Here is a 12,500-nt window from a genome sequence, read left to right as displayed (position 1 = left end):
GCACCTTCCCCGGGCACAGGCAGGGAGCGAGCGCCCCCCAGCTCCATCGCTCCGGGGGTAATAGGCCGGCGTCTGCCACACTTAGCCCGGAGATGAGCACCTTCCCCGGGCACAGGCAGGGAGCGAGCGCCCCCCAGCTCCATCGCTCCGGGGGTAATAGGCCGGCGTCTGCCACACTTAGCCCGGAGATGAGCACCTTCCCCGGGCACAGGCAGGGAGCGAGCGCCCCCCAGCTCCATCGCCCCGGGGGTAATAGGCCGGCGTCTGCCACACTTAGCCCGGAGAGGAGCACCTTCCCCGGGCACGGGCGGGGAGCGAGCGCCCCCCAGCTCCATCGCTCTGGGGGTAATAGGCCGGCGTCTGCCACACTTAGGCCGGAGAGGAGCACCTTCCCCGGGCACGGGCGGGGAGCGAGCGCCCCCAGCTCCATCGCTCCGGGGGTAATAGGCCGGCGTCTGTCACACTTAGCCCGAATATGAGCACCTTCCCCGGGCACGGGCGGTGCCAAGCGTCCCCTAAGTTTGCCCAAATGGAAGCTCCGGAGGAGGAGTGCGGGCGTGTGTCACACTTGGCCCGAATAGGAGCACCTTCCCCGGGCACAGGCGGTGCCAAGCGGCCCCTAAGTTTGCCCAAATGGAAGCTCCGGTGGAGGAGTGCATGCTGCATGACAGTGAAGCCGAATAGGAGCACCTTCCCCGGGCACGGGCGGTGCCAAGCGGCCCCTAAGTTTGCCCAAATGGAAGCTCCGGAGGAGGAGTGCATGCTGCCTGACAGTGAAGCCGAATATGAGCACCTTCCCCGGGCACAGGCGGTGCCAAGCGGCCCCTAAGTCTACCCTCATGGAAGCTCCGGAGGAGGAGTGCGGGCGTGTGTCACACATGGCCCGAATAGGAGCACCTTCCCCGGGCACAGGCGGTGCCAAGCGGCCCCTAAGTTTGCCCAAATGGAAGCTCCGGAGGAGGAGTGCATGCTGCCTGACAGTGAAGCCGAATATGAGCACCTTCCCCGGGCACAGGCGGTGCCAAGCGGCCCCTAAGTTTGCCCTAATGGAAGCTCCGGGGGAGGAGTGCGGGCGTGTGTCACACTTAGCCCGGAGAGGAGCACCTTCCCCGGGCACAGGCGGTGCCAAGCGGCCCCTAAGTTTGCCCTTATGGAAGCTCCGGAGGATGAGTGCATGCTGCCTGACAGTGAAGCCGAATATGAGCACCTTCCCCGGGCACAGGCGGTGCCAAGCGGCCCCTAAGTTTGCCCTAATGGAAGCTCCGGGGGAGGAGTGCGGGCGTGTGTCACACTTAGCCCGGAGAGGAGCACCTTCCCCGGGCACAGACGGTGCCAAGCGGCCCCTAAGTTTGCCCTTATGGAAGCTCCGGAGGAGGAGTGCGGGCGTGTGTCACACTTGGCCCGAATATGAGCACCTTCCCCGGGCACAGGCGGTGCCAAGCGGCCCCTAAGTTTGCCCAAATGGAAGCTCCGGAGGAGGAGTGCGGGCGTGTGTCACACTTGGCCCGAATATGAGCACCTTCCCCGGGCACAGGCGGTGCCAAGCGGCCCCTAAGTTTGCCCAAATGGAAGCTCCGGAGGAGGAGTGCGGGCGTGTGTCACACTTGGCCCGAATATGAGCACCTTCCCCGGGCACAGACGGTGCCAAGCGGCCCCTAAGTTTGCCCAAATGGAAGCTCCGGAGGAGGAGTGCATGCTGCCTGACAGTGAAGCCGACTATGAGCACCTTCCCCGGGCACAGGCGGTGCCAAGCGGCCCCTAAGTCTACCCTCATGGAAGCTCCGGAGGAGGAGTGCGGGCGTGTGTCACACTTGGCCCGAATATGAGCACCTTCCCCGGGCACAGACGGTGCCAAGCGGCCCCTAAGTTTGCCCAAATGGAAGCTCCGGAGGAGGAGTGCACGCTGTGTGACAGTGAAGCCGAATATGAGCACCTTCCCCGGGCACAGGCGGTGCCAAGCGGCCCCTAAGTCTACCCTTATGGAAGCTCCGGAGGAGGAGTGCGGGCGTGTGTCACACTTGGCCCGAATAGGAGCACCTTCCCCGGGCACAGACGGTGCCAAGCGGCCCCTAAGTTTGCCCTTATGGAAGCTCCGGAGGAGGAGTGCATGCTGTGTGACAGTGAAGCCGAATAGGAGCACCTTCCCCGTGCACAGGCGGTGCCAAGCGGCCCCTAAGTTTGCCCTAATGGAAGCTCCGGAGGAGGAGTGCGGGCGTGTGTCACACTTGGCCCGAATAGGAGCACCTTCCCCGGGCACAGACGGTGCCAAGCGGCCCCTAAGTTTGCCCAAATGGAAGCTCCGGAGGAGGAGTGCATGCTGCCTGACAGTGAAGCCGAATATGAGCACCTTCCCCGGGCACAGGCGGTGCCAAGCGGCCCCTAAGTTTGCCCTAATGGAAGCTCCGGAGGAGGAGTGCGGGCGTGTGTCACACTTAGCCCGGAGAGGAGCACCTTCCCCGGGCACAGGCGGTGCCAAGTGGCCCCTAAGTTTGCCCTAATGGAAGCTCCGGACAGTGAAGCCGAATATGAGCACCTTCCCCGGGCACAGGCGGTGCCAAGTGGCCCCTAAGTCTACCCTCATGGAAGCTCCGGAGGAGGAGTGCATGCTGTGTGACAGTGAAGCCGAATAGGAGCACCTTCCCCGGGCACAGACGGTGCCAAGCGGCCCCTAAGTTTGCCCTTATGGAAGCTCCGGAGGAGGAGTGCATGCTGTGTGACAGTGAAGCCGAATAGGAGCACCTTCCCCGGGCACAGACGGTGCCAAGCGGCCCCTAAGTTTGCCCTTATGGAAGCTCCGGAGGAGGAGTGCATGCTGTGTGACAGTGAAGCCGAATAGGAGCACCTTCCCCGGGCACAGACGGTGCCAAGCGGCCCCTAAGTTTGCCCTTATGGAAGCTCCGGAGGAGGAGTGCGGGCGTGTGTCACACTTGGCCCGAATATGAGCACCTTCCCCGGGCACAGACGGTGCCAAGCGGCCCCTAAGTCTACCCTCATGGAAGCTCCGGAGGAGGAGTGCGGGCGTGTGTCACACTTGGCCCGAATATGAGCACCTTCCCCGGGCACAGACGGTGCCAAGCGGCCCCTAAGTTTGCCCAAATGGAAGCTCCGGAGGAGGAGTGCACGCTGTGTGACAGTGAAGCCGAATATGAGCACCTTCCCCGGGCACAGGCGGTGCCAAGCGGCCCCTAAGTTTGCCCAAATGGAAGCTCCGGAGGAGGAGTGCATGCTGCCTGACAGTGAAGCCGAATATGAGCACCTTCCCCGGGCACAGACGGTGCCAAGCGGCCCCTAAGTTTGCCCAAATGGAAGCTCCGGAGGAGGAGTGCATGCTGCATGACAGTGAAGCCGAATAGGAGCACCTTCCCCGGGCACAGACGGTGCCAAGCGGCCCCTAAGTTTGCCCTAATGGAAGCTCCGGAGGAGGAGTGCATGCTGCCTGACAGTGAAGCCGAATATGAGCACCTTCCCCGGGCACAGGCGGTGCCAAGCGGCCCCTAAGTTTGCCCAAATGGAAGCTCCGGAGGAGGAGTGCATGCTGCCTGACAGTGAAGCCGAATATGAGCACCTTCCCCGGGCACAGGCGGTGCCAAGCGGCCCCTAAGTTTGCCCAAATGGAAGCTCCGGAGGAGGAGTGCGGGCGTGTGTCACACTTGGCCCGAATATGAGCACCTTCCCCGGGCACAGGCGGTGCCAAGCGGCCCCTAAGTTTACCCTCATGGAAACTCCGGAGGAGGAGGGCGGGCGTGTGTCACACTTGGCCCGAATATGAGGACCTTCCCCGGGCACAGGCCGTGCCAAGCGGCCCCTAAGTCTACCCTTATGGAAGCTCCGGAGGAGGAGTGCATGCTGCCTGACAGTGAAGCCGAATAGGAGCACCTTCCCCGGGCACAGACGGTGCCAAGCGGCCCCTAAGTTTGCCCTTATGGAAGCTCCGGAGGAGGAGTGCATGCTGTGTGACAGTGAAGCCGAATAGGAGCACCTTCCCCGGGCACAGACGGTGCCAAGCGGCCCCTAAGTCTACCCTTATGGAAGCTCCGGAGGAGGAGTGCGGGCGTGTGTCACACTTGGCCCGAATAGGAGCACCTTCCCCGGGCACAGACGGTGCCAAGCGGCCCCTAAGTTTGCCCTTATGGAAGCTCCGGAGGAGGAGTGCATGCTGTGTGACAGTGAAGCCGAATAGGAGCACCTTCCCCGTGCACAGGCGGTGCCAAGCGGCCCCTAAGTTTGCCCTAATGGAAGCTCCGGAGGAGGAGTGCGGGCGTGTGTCACACTTGGCCCGAATAGGAGCACCTTCCCCGGGCACAGACGGTGCCAAGCGGCCCCTAAGTTTGCCCAAATGGAAGCTCCGGAGGAGGAGTGCATGCTGCCTGACAGTGAAGCCGAATATGAGCACCTTCCCCGGGCACAGGCGGTGCCAAGCGGCCCCTAAGTTTGCCCTAATGGAAGCTCCGGAGGAGGAGTGCGGGCGTGTGTCACACTTAGCCCGGAGAGGAGCACCTTCCCCGGGCACAGGCGGTGCCAAGTGGCCCCTAAGTTTGCCCTAATGGAAGCTCCGGACAGTGAAGCCGAATATGAGCACCTTCCCCGGGCACAGGCGGTGCCAAGCGGCCCCTAAGTCTACCCTCATGGAAGCTCCGGAGGAGGAGTGCATGCTGTGTGACAGTGAAGCCGAATAGGAGCACCTTCCCCGGGCACAGACGGTGCCAAGCGGCCCCTAAGTTTGCCCTTATGGAAGCTCCGGAGGAGGAGTGCATGCTGTGTGACAGTGAAGCCGAATAGGAGCACCTTCCCCGGGCACAGACGGTGCCAAGCGGCCCCTAAGTTTGCCCTTATGGAAGCTCCGGAGGAGGAGTGCATGCTGTGTGACAGTGAAGCCGAATAGGAGCACCTTCCCCGGGCACAGACGGTGCCAAGCGGCCCCTAAGTTTGCCCAAATGGAAGCTCCGGAGGAGGAGTGCATGCTGCCTGACAGTGAAGCCGAATATGAGCACCTTCCCCGGGCACAGGCGGTGCCAAGCGGCCCCTAAGTTTGCCCTAATGGAAGCTCCGGAGGAGGAGTGCGGGCGTGTGTCACACTTAGCCCGGAGAGGAGCACCTTCCCCGGGCACAGGCGGTGCCAAGTGGCCCCTAAGTTTGCCCTAATGGAAGCTCCGGACAGTGAAGCCGAATATGAGCACCTTCCCCGGGCACAGGCGGTGCCAAGTGGCCCCTAAGTCTACCCTCATGGAAGCTCCGGAGGAGGAGTGCATGCTGTGTGACAGTGAAGCCGAATAGGAGCACCTTCCCCGGGCACAGACGGTGCCAAGCGGCCCCTAAGTTTGCCCTTATGGAAGCTCCGGAGGAGGAGTGCATGCTGTGTGACAGTGAAGCCGAATAGAAGCACCTTCCCCGGGCACGGACGGTGCCAAGCGGCCCCTAAGTTTGCCCAAATGGAAGCTCCGGAGGAGGAGTGCATGCTGCCTGACAGTGAAGCCGAATATGAGCACCTTCCCCGGGCACAGGCGGTGCCAAGTGGCCCCTAAGTTTGCCCAAATGGAAGCTCCGGAGGAGGAGTGCGGGCGTGTGTCACACTTGGCCCGAATATGAGCACCTTCCCCGGGCACAGGCGGTGCCAAGCGGCCCCTAAGTTTGCCCTTATGGAAGCTCCGGAGGATGAGTGCATGCTGTGTGACAGTGAAGCCGAATATGAGCACCTTCCCCGGGCACAGGCGGTGCCAAGCGGCCCCTAAGTTTACCCTCATGGAAGCTCCGGAGGAGGAGGGCGGGCGTGTGTCACACTTGGCCCGAATAGGAGCACCTTCCCCGGGCACGGACGGTGCCAAGCGGCCCCTAAGTTTACCCTCATGGAAGCTCCGGAGGAGGAGGGCGGGCGTGTGTCACACTTGGCCCGAATAGGAGCACCTTCCCCGGGCACGGACGGTGCCAAGCGGCCCCTAAGTTTGCCCAAATGGAAGCTCCGGAGGAGGAGTGCATGCTGCCTGACAGTGAAGCCGAATATGAGCACCTTCCCCGGGCACAGGCGGTGCCAAGTGGCCCCTAAGTTTGCCCAAATGGAAGCTCCGGAGGAGGAGTGCGGGCGTGTGTCACACTTGGCCCGAATATGAGCACCTTCCCCGGGCACAGGCGGTGCCAAGCGGCCCCTAAGTTTGCCCTTATGGAAGCTCCGGAGGATGAGTGCATGCTGTGTGACAGTGAAGCCGAATATGAGCACCTTCCCCGGGCACGGGCGGTGCCAAGCGTCCCCTAAGTTTGCCCAAATGGAAGCTCCGGAGGAGGAGTGCGGGCGTGTGTCACACTTGGCCCGAATAGGAGCACCTTCCCCGGGCACAGGCGGTGCCAAGCGGCCCCTAAGTTTGCCCAAATGGAAGCTCCGGTGGAGGAGTGCATGCTGCATGACAGTGAAGCCGAATAGGAGCACCTTCCCCGGGCACAGGCGGTGCCAAGCGGCCCCTAAGTTTGCCCTTATGGAAGCTCCGGAGGATGAGTGCATGCTGTGTGACAGTGAAGCCGAATATGAGCACCTTCCCCGGGCACAGGCGGTGCCAAGCGGCCCCTAAGTTTGCCCTTATGGAAGCTCCGGAGGATGAGTGCATGCTGTGTGACAGTGAAGCCGAATAGGAGCACCTTCCCCGGGCACAGGCGGTGCCAAGCGGCCCCTAAGTTTACCCTCATGGAAGCTCCGGAGGAGGAGGGCGGGCGTGTGTCACACTTGGCCCGAATAGGAGCACCTTCCCCGGGCACGGACGGTGCCAAGCGGCCCCTAAGTTTGCCCAAATGGAAGCTCCGGAGGAGGAGTGCATGCTGCCTGACAGTGAAGCCGAATATGAGCACCTTCCCCGGGCACAGGCGGTGCCAAGTGGCCCCTAAGTCGGTAAAGGTTGAAATAAGTAAATAAATACAAAAAGGACGAGGGGGGGAAAAAAGGCAAAAACGTAGAAAATCCCCCCATTCATTTCAATGGGCTCGGCCGATTTGGGCTTGCGGGACCGCCGAGGGCACGCCGGAGGGCGGTTGAGTCGGTAAAAGTTGAAATAAATGAATAAATACAAAAAGGACGAGGGGGGGGGAAAAAAAAAGGCAAAAACGTATAAAATTCCCCCATTCATTTCAATGGGCTCGGCCGAATTGGGCTTGCGGGACCGCCGAGGGCACGCCGGAGGGCGGTTGAGTCGGTAAAAGTTGAAATAAATGAATAAATACAAAAAGAACGAGGGGGGGAAAAAAAGGCAAAAACGTATAAAATTCCCCCATTCATTTCAATGGGCTCGGCTAAAATGGGCCTGCAGTACTGCCGAGAGGCCGCCGGAGGACGCCCTAGTAGGCAAACGTTGATCCCCACACACGAGGGGTCAGTTAGGCGACCAGGGGTAGCGTTTAGGCGACCAGGGGTAGCGTTTAGGTGACCAGGGGAAGCGTTTAGGCGACCAGGGGTAGCGTTTAGGTGACCAGGGGTAGCGTTTAGGCGACCAGGGGTAGCGTTTAGGCGACCAGGGGTAGCGTTTAGGCGACCAGGGGTAGCTTTTAGGCGACCAGGGGTAGCTTTTAGGCGACCAGGGGTAGCGTTTAGGCGACCAGGGGCGTTGCAGTTCCGCCGAATTGCATTAGGGGCGCTGCAGTAGGCAAACGTTCTTCCCCCCTAGTCAGAGGGTCATTTGCCTACTTCCCAGGTTTACCCGGGTTTTCCAAAACACCTGGGGCACATTTTCAGGGATCACGTTTTTAGAAACAAAAATATTCATAATTTCTTCTAAGTCCCCTTTCCAGCGGGGAACTTTGAAACATTGTATCCGACCACTGAAGGCTGTTGGCGGGCACGGCGCGGCAAACAGCCCGCACTCAGGCATGGAGCTCCGGGGAAAGTTGCCTAATTTCTTCTAAGTCCCCTTTCCAGCGGGGAACTTTGAAACATTGTATCCGACCGTGGAAGGCTGTTGGCGGGCACGGCGCGGCTCATAGCCGGCCCTCGGGCACGGAGCTCCGGGTGAATTTTCACAAATTTCTTCTAAGTCCCCTTTCCAGCGGGGAACTTTGAAACATTGTATCCGACCGTGGAAGGCTGTTGGCGGGCACGGCGCGGCTCATAGCCGGCCCTCGGGCACGGAGCTCCGGGTGAATTTTACAAATTTCTTCTAAGTCCCCTTTCCAGCGGGGAACTTTGAAACATTGTATCCGACCGTGGAAGGCTGTTGGCGGGCACGGCGCGGCTCATAGCCGGCCCTCAGGCACGGAGCTCCGGGTGAATTTTCACAAATTTCTTCTAAGTCCCCTTTCCAGCGGGGAACTTTGAAACATTGTATCCGACCGTGGAAGGCTGTTGGCGGGCACGGCGCGGCTCATAGCCGGCCCTCGGGCACGGAGCTCCGGGTGAATTTTCACAAATTTCTTCTAAGTCCCCTTTCCAGCGGGGAACTTTGAAACATTGTATCCGACCGTGGAAGGCTGTTGGCGGGCACGGCGCGGCTCATAGCCGGCCCTCGGGCACGGAGCTCCGGGTGAATTTTCACAAATTTCTTCTAAGTCCCCTTTCCAGCGGGGAACTTTGAAACATTGTATCCGACCGTGGAAGGCTGTTGGCGGGCACGGCGCGGCTCATAGCCGGCCCTCAGGCACGGAGCTCCGTGTGAATTTTCACAAATTTCTTCTAAGTCCCCTTTCCAGCGGGGAACTTTGAAACATTGTATCCGACCAAAGGAAGGCTGTTGGCGGGCGCGGCGCGGCTCATAGCCGGCCCTCGGGCACGGAGCTCCGGGTGAATTTTACTCAATTCTTCTAAGTCCCCTTTCCAGCGGGGAACTTTCAAACATTGTATCCGACCACTGAAGGCTGTTGGCGGGCGCGGCGCGGCTCACAGCCCGCCATCAGGCACGGAGCTCCGGGGAAATTTGCCTCATTTCTTCTAAGTCCCCTTTCCAGCGGGGAACTTTCAAACATTGTATCCGACCAAAGGAAGGCTGTTGGCGGGCGCGGCGCGGCTCACAGCCCGCCCTCAGGCACGGAGCTCCGGTGAAATTTGCTCAATTCTTCTAAGTCCCCTTTCCAGCGGGGAACTTTGAAACATTGTATCCGACCAAAGGAAGGCTGTTGGCGGGCACGGCGCGGCTCATAGCCGGCCCTCGAGCACGGAGCTCCGGGGGAATTTGCCTCATTTCTTCTAAGTCCCCTTTCCAGCGGGGAACTTTGAAACATTGTATCCGACCAAAGGAAGGCTGTTGGCGGGCACGGCGCGGCTCATAGCCGGCCCTCGAGCACGGAGCTCCGGGGGAATTTGCCTCATTTCTTCTAAGTCCCCTTTCCAGCGGGGAACTTTGAAACATTGTATCCGACCAAAGGAAGGCTGTTGGCGGGCACGGCGCGGCTCATAGCCGGCCCTCGAGCACGGAGCTCCGGGGGAATTTGCCTCATTTCTTCTAAGTCCCCTTTCCAGCGGGGAACTTTGAAACATTGTATCCGACCACTGAAGGCTGTTGGCGGGCACGGCGCGGCTCATAGCCGGCCCTCGGGCACGGAGCTCCGGGTGAATTTGCCTCATTTCTTCTAAGTCCCCTTTCCAGCGGGGAACTTTGAAACATTGTATCCGACCGTGGAAGGCTGTTGGCGGGCACGGCGCGGCTCATAGCCGGCCCTCGGGCACGGAGCTCCGGGTGAATTTGCCTCATTTCTTCTAAGTCCCCTTTCCAGCGGGGAACTTTGAAACATTGTATCCGACCACTGAAGGCTGTTGGCGGGCGCGGCGCGGCTCACAGCCCGCCCTCAGGCACGGAGCTCCGGGGAAATTTGCCTCATTTCTTCTAAGTCCCCTTTCCAGCGGGGACCTTTCAAACATTGTATCCGACCACTGAAGGCTGTTGGCGGACGCGGCGCGGCTCACAGCCCGCCCTCAGGCACGGAGCTCCGGGGAAATTTGCCTCATTTCTTCTAAGTCCCCTTTCCAGCGGGGAACTTTCAAACATTGTATCCGACCACTGAAGGCTGTTGGCGGGCGCGGCGCGGCTCACAGCCCGCACTCAGGCACGGAGCTCCGGGGAAATTTGCCTCATTTCTTCTAAGTCCCCTTTCCAGCGGGGACCTTTCAAACATTGTATCCGACCACTGAAGGCTGTTGGCGGACGCGGCGCGGCTCACAGCCCGCCCTCAGGCACGGAGCTCCGGGGAAATTTGCCTCATTTCTTCTAAGTCCCCTTTCCAGCGGGGAACTTTCAAACATTGTATCCGACCACTGAAGGCTGTTGGCGGGCGCGGCGCGGCTCACAGCCCGCACTCAGGCACGGAGCTCCGGGGAAATTTGCCTCATTTCTTCTAAGTCCCCTTTCCAGCGGGGACCTTTCAAACATTGTATCCGACCACTGAAGGCTGTTGGCGGACGCGGCGCGGCTCACAGCCCGCCCTCAGGCACGGAGCTCCGGGGAAATTTGCCTCATTTCTTCTAAGTCCCCTTTCCAGCGGGGACCTTTCAAACATTGTATCCGACCACTGAAGGCTGTTGGCGGACGCGGCGCGGCTCACAGCCCGCCCTCAGGCACGGAGCTCCGGGGGAATTTGCCCCCTCATTTCTTCTAAGTCCCCTTTAGGCGACCAGGGGTTGACAATTTAGGTGACCAGGGGTTGACAATTTAGGCGACCAGGGGTGACTTTTAGGCGACCAGGGGTGAGGTTTAGGCGACCAGGGGTGAGGTTTAGGCGACCAGGGGTAGCGTTTAGGCGACCAGGGGCGTTGCAGTTCCGCCGAATTGCATTAGGGGCGCTGCAGTAGGCAAACGTTTTTACCCCTAGTCAGAGGGTCATTTGCCTACTTCCCAGGTTTACCCGGGTTTTCCAAAACACCTGGGGCACATTTTTAGGAACCACGTTTTTAGAAACAAAAATTCTTCTATGTCCACCTCCGTGAAAGAAATTGCCCAATGGTTCCCGCGGAAGAGAGCTGCCAGGCGGACGCATACTGCAATAACGGCCGCCCTGGCGCTCTGGTGGATGTTATCCTCGAAATTTCTTCTATGTGCCCATTCCAGCGGGCAACTTGCGAACAATGGTGTCCGACCATGGAAGGCTGTTGGCGGACGCGGCGCGGCTCACAGCCCGCCCTCAGGCACGGAGCTCCGGGGGAATTTTCCCCTCATTTCTTCTAAGTCCCCATTCCAGCGGGGAGCTTGCAAACGTGGTATCCGACCACTGAAGGCTGTTGGCGGGCACGGCCCCACCAGCGCAACACGGCACTTCCTATGACTCGGGTCCGACGCAGGAGGAGCGGTCCTCCCGGCCCCGCCACACGGCACTTCCTATGACTCGGGTCCGACGCAGGAGGAGCGGTCCTCCCGGCCCCGCCACACGGCACTTCCTATGACTCGGGTCCGACGCAGGAGGAGCGGTCCTCCCGGCCCCGCCACACGGCACTTCCTATGACTCGGGTCCGACGCAGGAGGAGCGGTCCTCCCGGCCCCACCACCGCCACACGGCACTTCCCATGACCCGGGGACCGACGCAGGAGGAGCGGTCCTCCCGGCCCCACCGCAACACACACAACCACTGACCGATTGGCAATCATGACCCGCCATCGGAGGGCCCCTGCCGGCCCCGGCCTCGCGCCGGGGTGTTCGGGTGGACGGTTCCTTCGGCCTGCGGGTCGACCTCTGAGCGTTGGCCGGCACCGCAGCACCGCAGCACACACATAACCACTGACCGATTGGCAATCATGACCCGCCATCGGAGGGCCCCTGCCGGCCCCGGCCTCGCGCCGGGGTGTTCGGGTGGACGGTTCCTTCGGCCTGCGGGTCGACCTCTGAGCGTTGGCCGGCACCGCAGCACACACACAACCACTGACCGATTGGCAATCATGACCCGCCATCGGAGGGCCCCTGCCGGCCCCGGCCTCGCGCCGGGGTGTTCGGGTGGACGGTTCCTTCGGCCTGCGGGTCGACCTCTGAGCGTTGGCCGGCACCGCAGCACACACATAACCACTGACCGATTGGCAATCATGACCCGCCATCGGAGGGCCCCTGCCGGCCCCGGCCTCGCGCCGGGGTGTTCGGGTGGACGGTTCCTTCGGCCTGCGGGTCGACCTCTGCGCGTTGGCCGGCACTTCCCTACCGTTACCCACCCCACCCCTGGGGTTGTGACAAAACGGCACTTCCTATGACTCGGGGTCCGACGCAGGAGGAGCGGTCCTCCCGGCCCATCTCGCACCCACACCCTGACATGTACTGCACCACACCAACCACTGACCGATTGGCAAGCATGACCCGCCATCGGAGGGCCCCTGCCGGCCCCGGCCTCGCGCCGGGGTGTTCGGGTGGACGGTTCCTTCGGCCTGCGGATCGACCTCTAGCGCACCAACCAGCGCGAAACCGCTTTCGTCGCGAGACCGAGACGACCCTGTCGCGTGCCCGTCGGCCACACGGGCCCAGAGATGCCCTACACGGGAGTTCCGCCGCGCTCGCGGGTGCCCCGCCACGAGAGGGGTGCGGGAGCCCAGGCCCGCGTCAGCCGAGCGGTCCTTTCCGAAAAAG

Source organism: Idiotropiscis lumnitzeri, chromosome 16 (assembly GCF_059441095.1).
Source record: "Idiotropiscis lumnitzeri isolate Australia: NSW breed Sydney's pygmy pipehorse chromosome 16, RoL_Ilum_1.0, whole genome shotgun sequence".
Taxonomy (NCBI): domain Eukaryota; kingdom Metazoa; phylum Chordata; class Actinopteri; order Syngnathiformes; family Syngnathidae; genus Idiotropiscis; species Idiotropiscis lumnitzeri.
Note: the sequence above shows the minus strand (reverse complement) of the source record.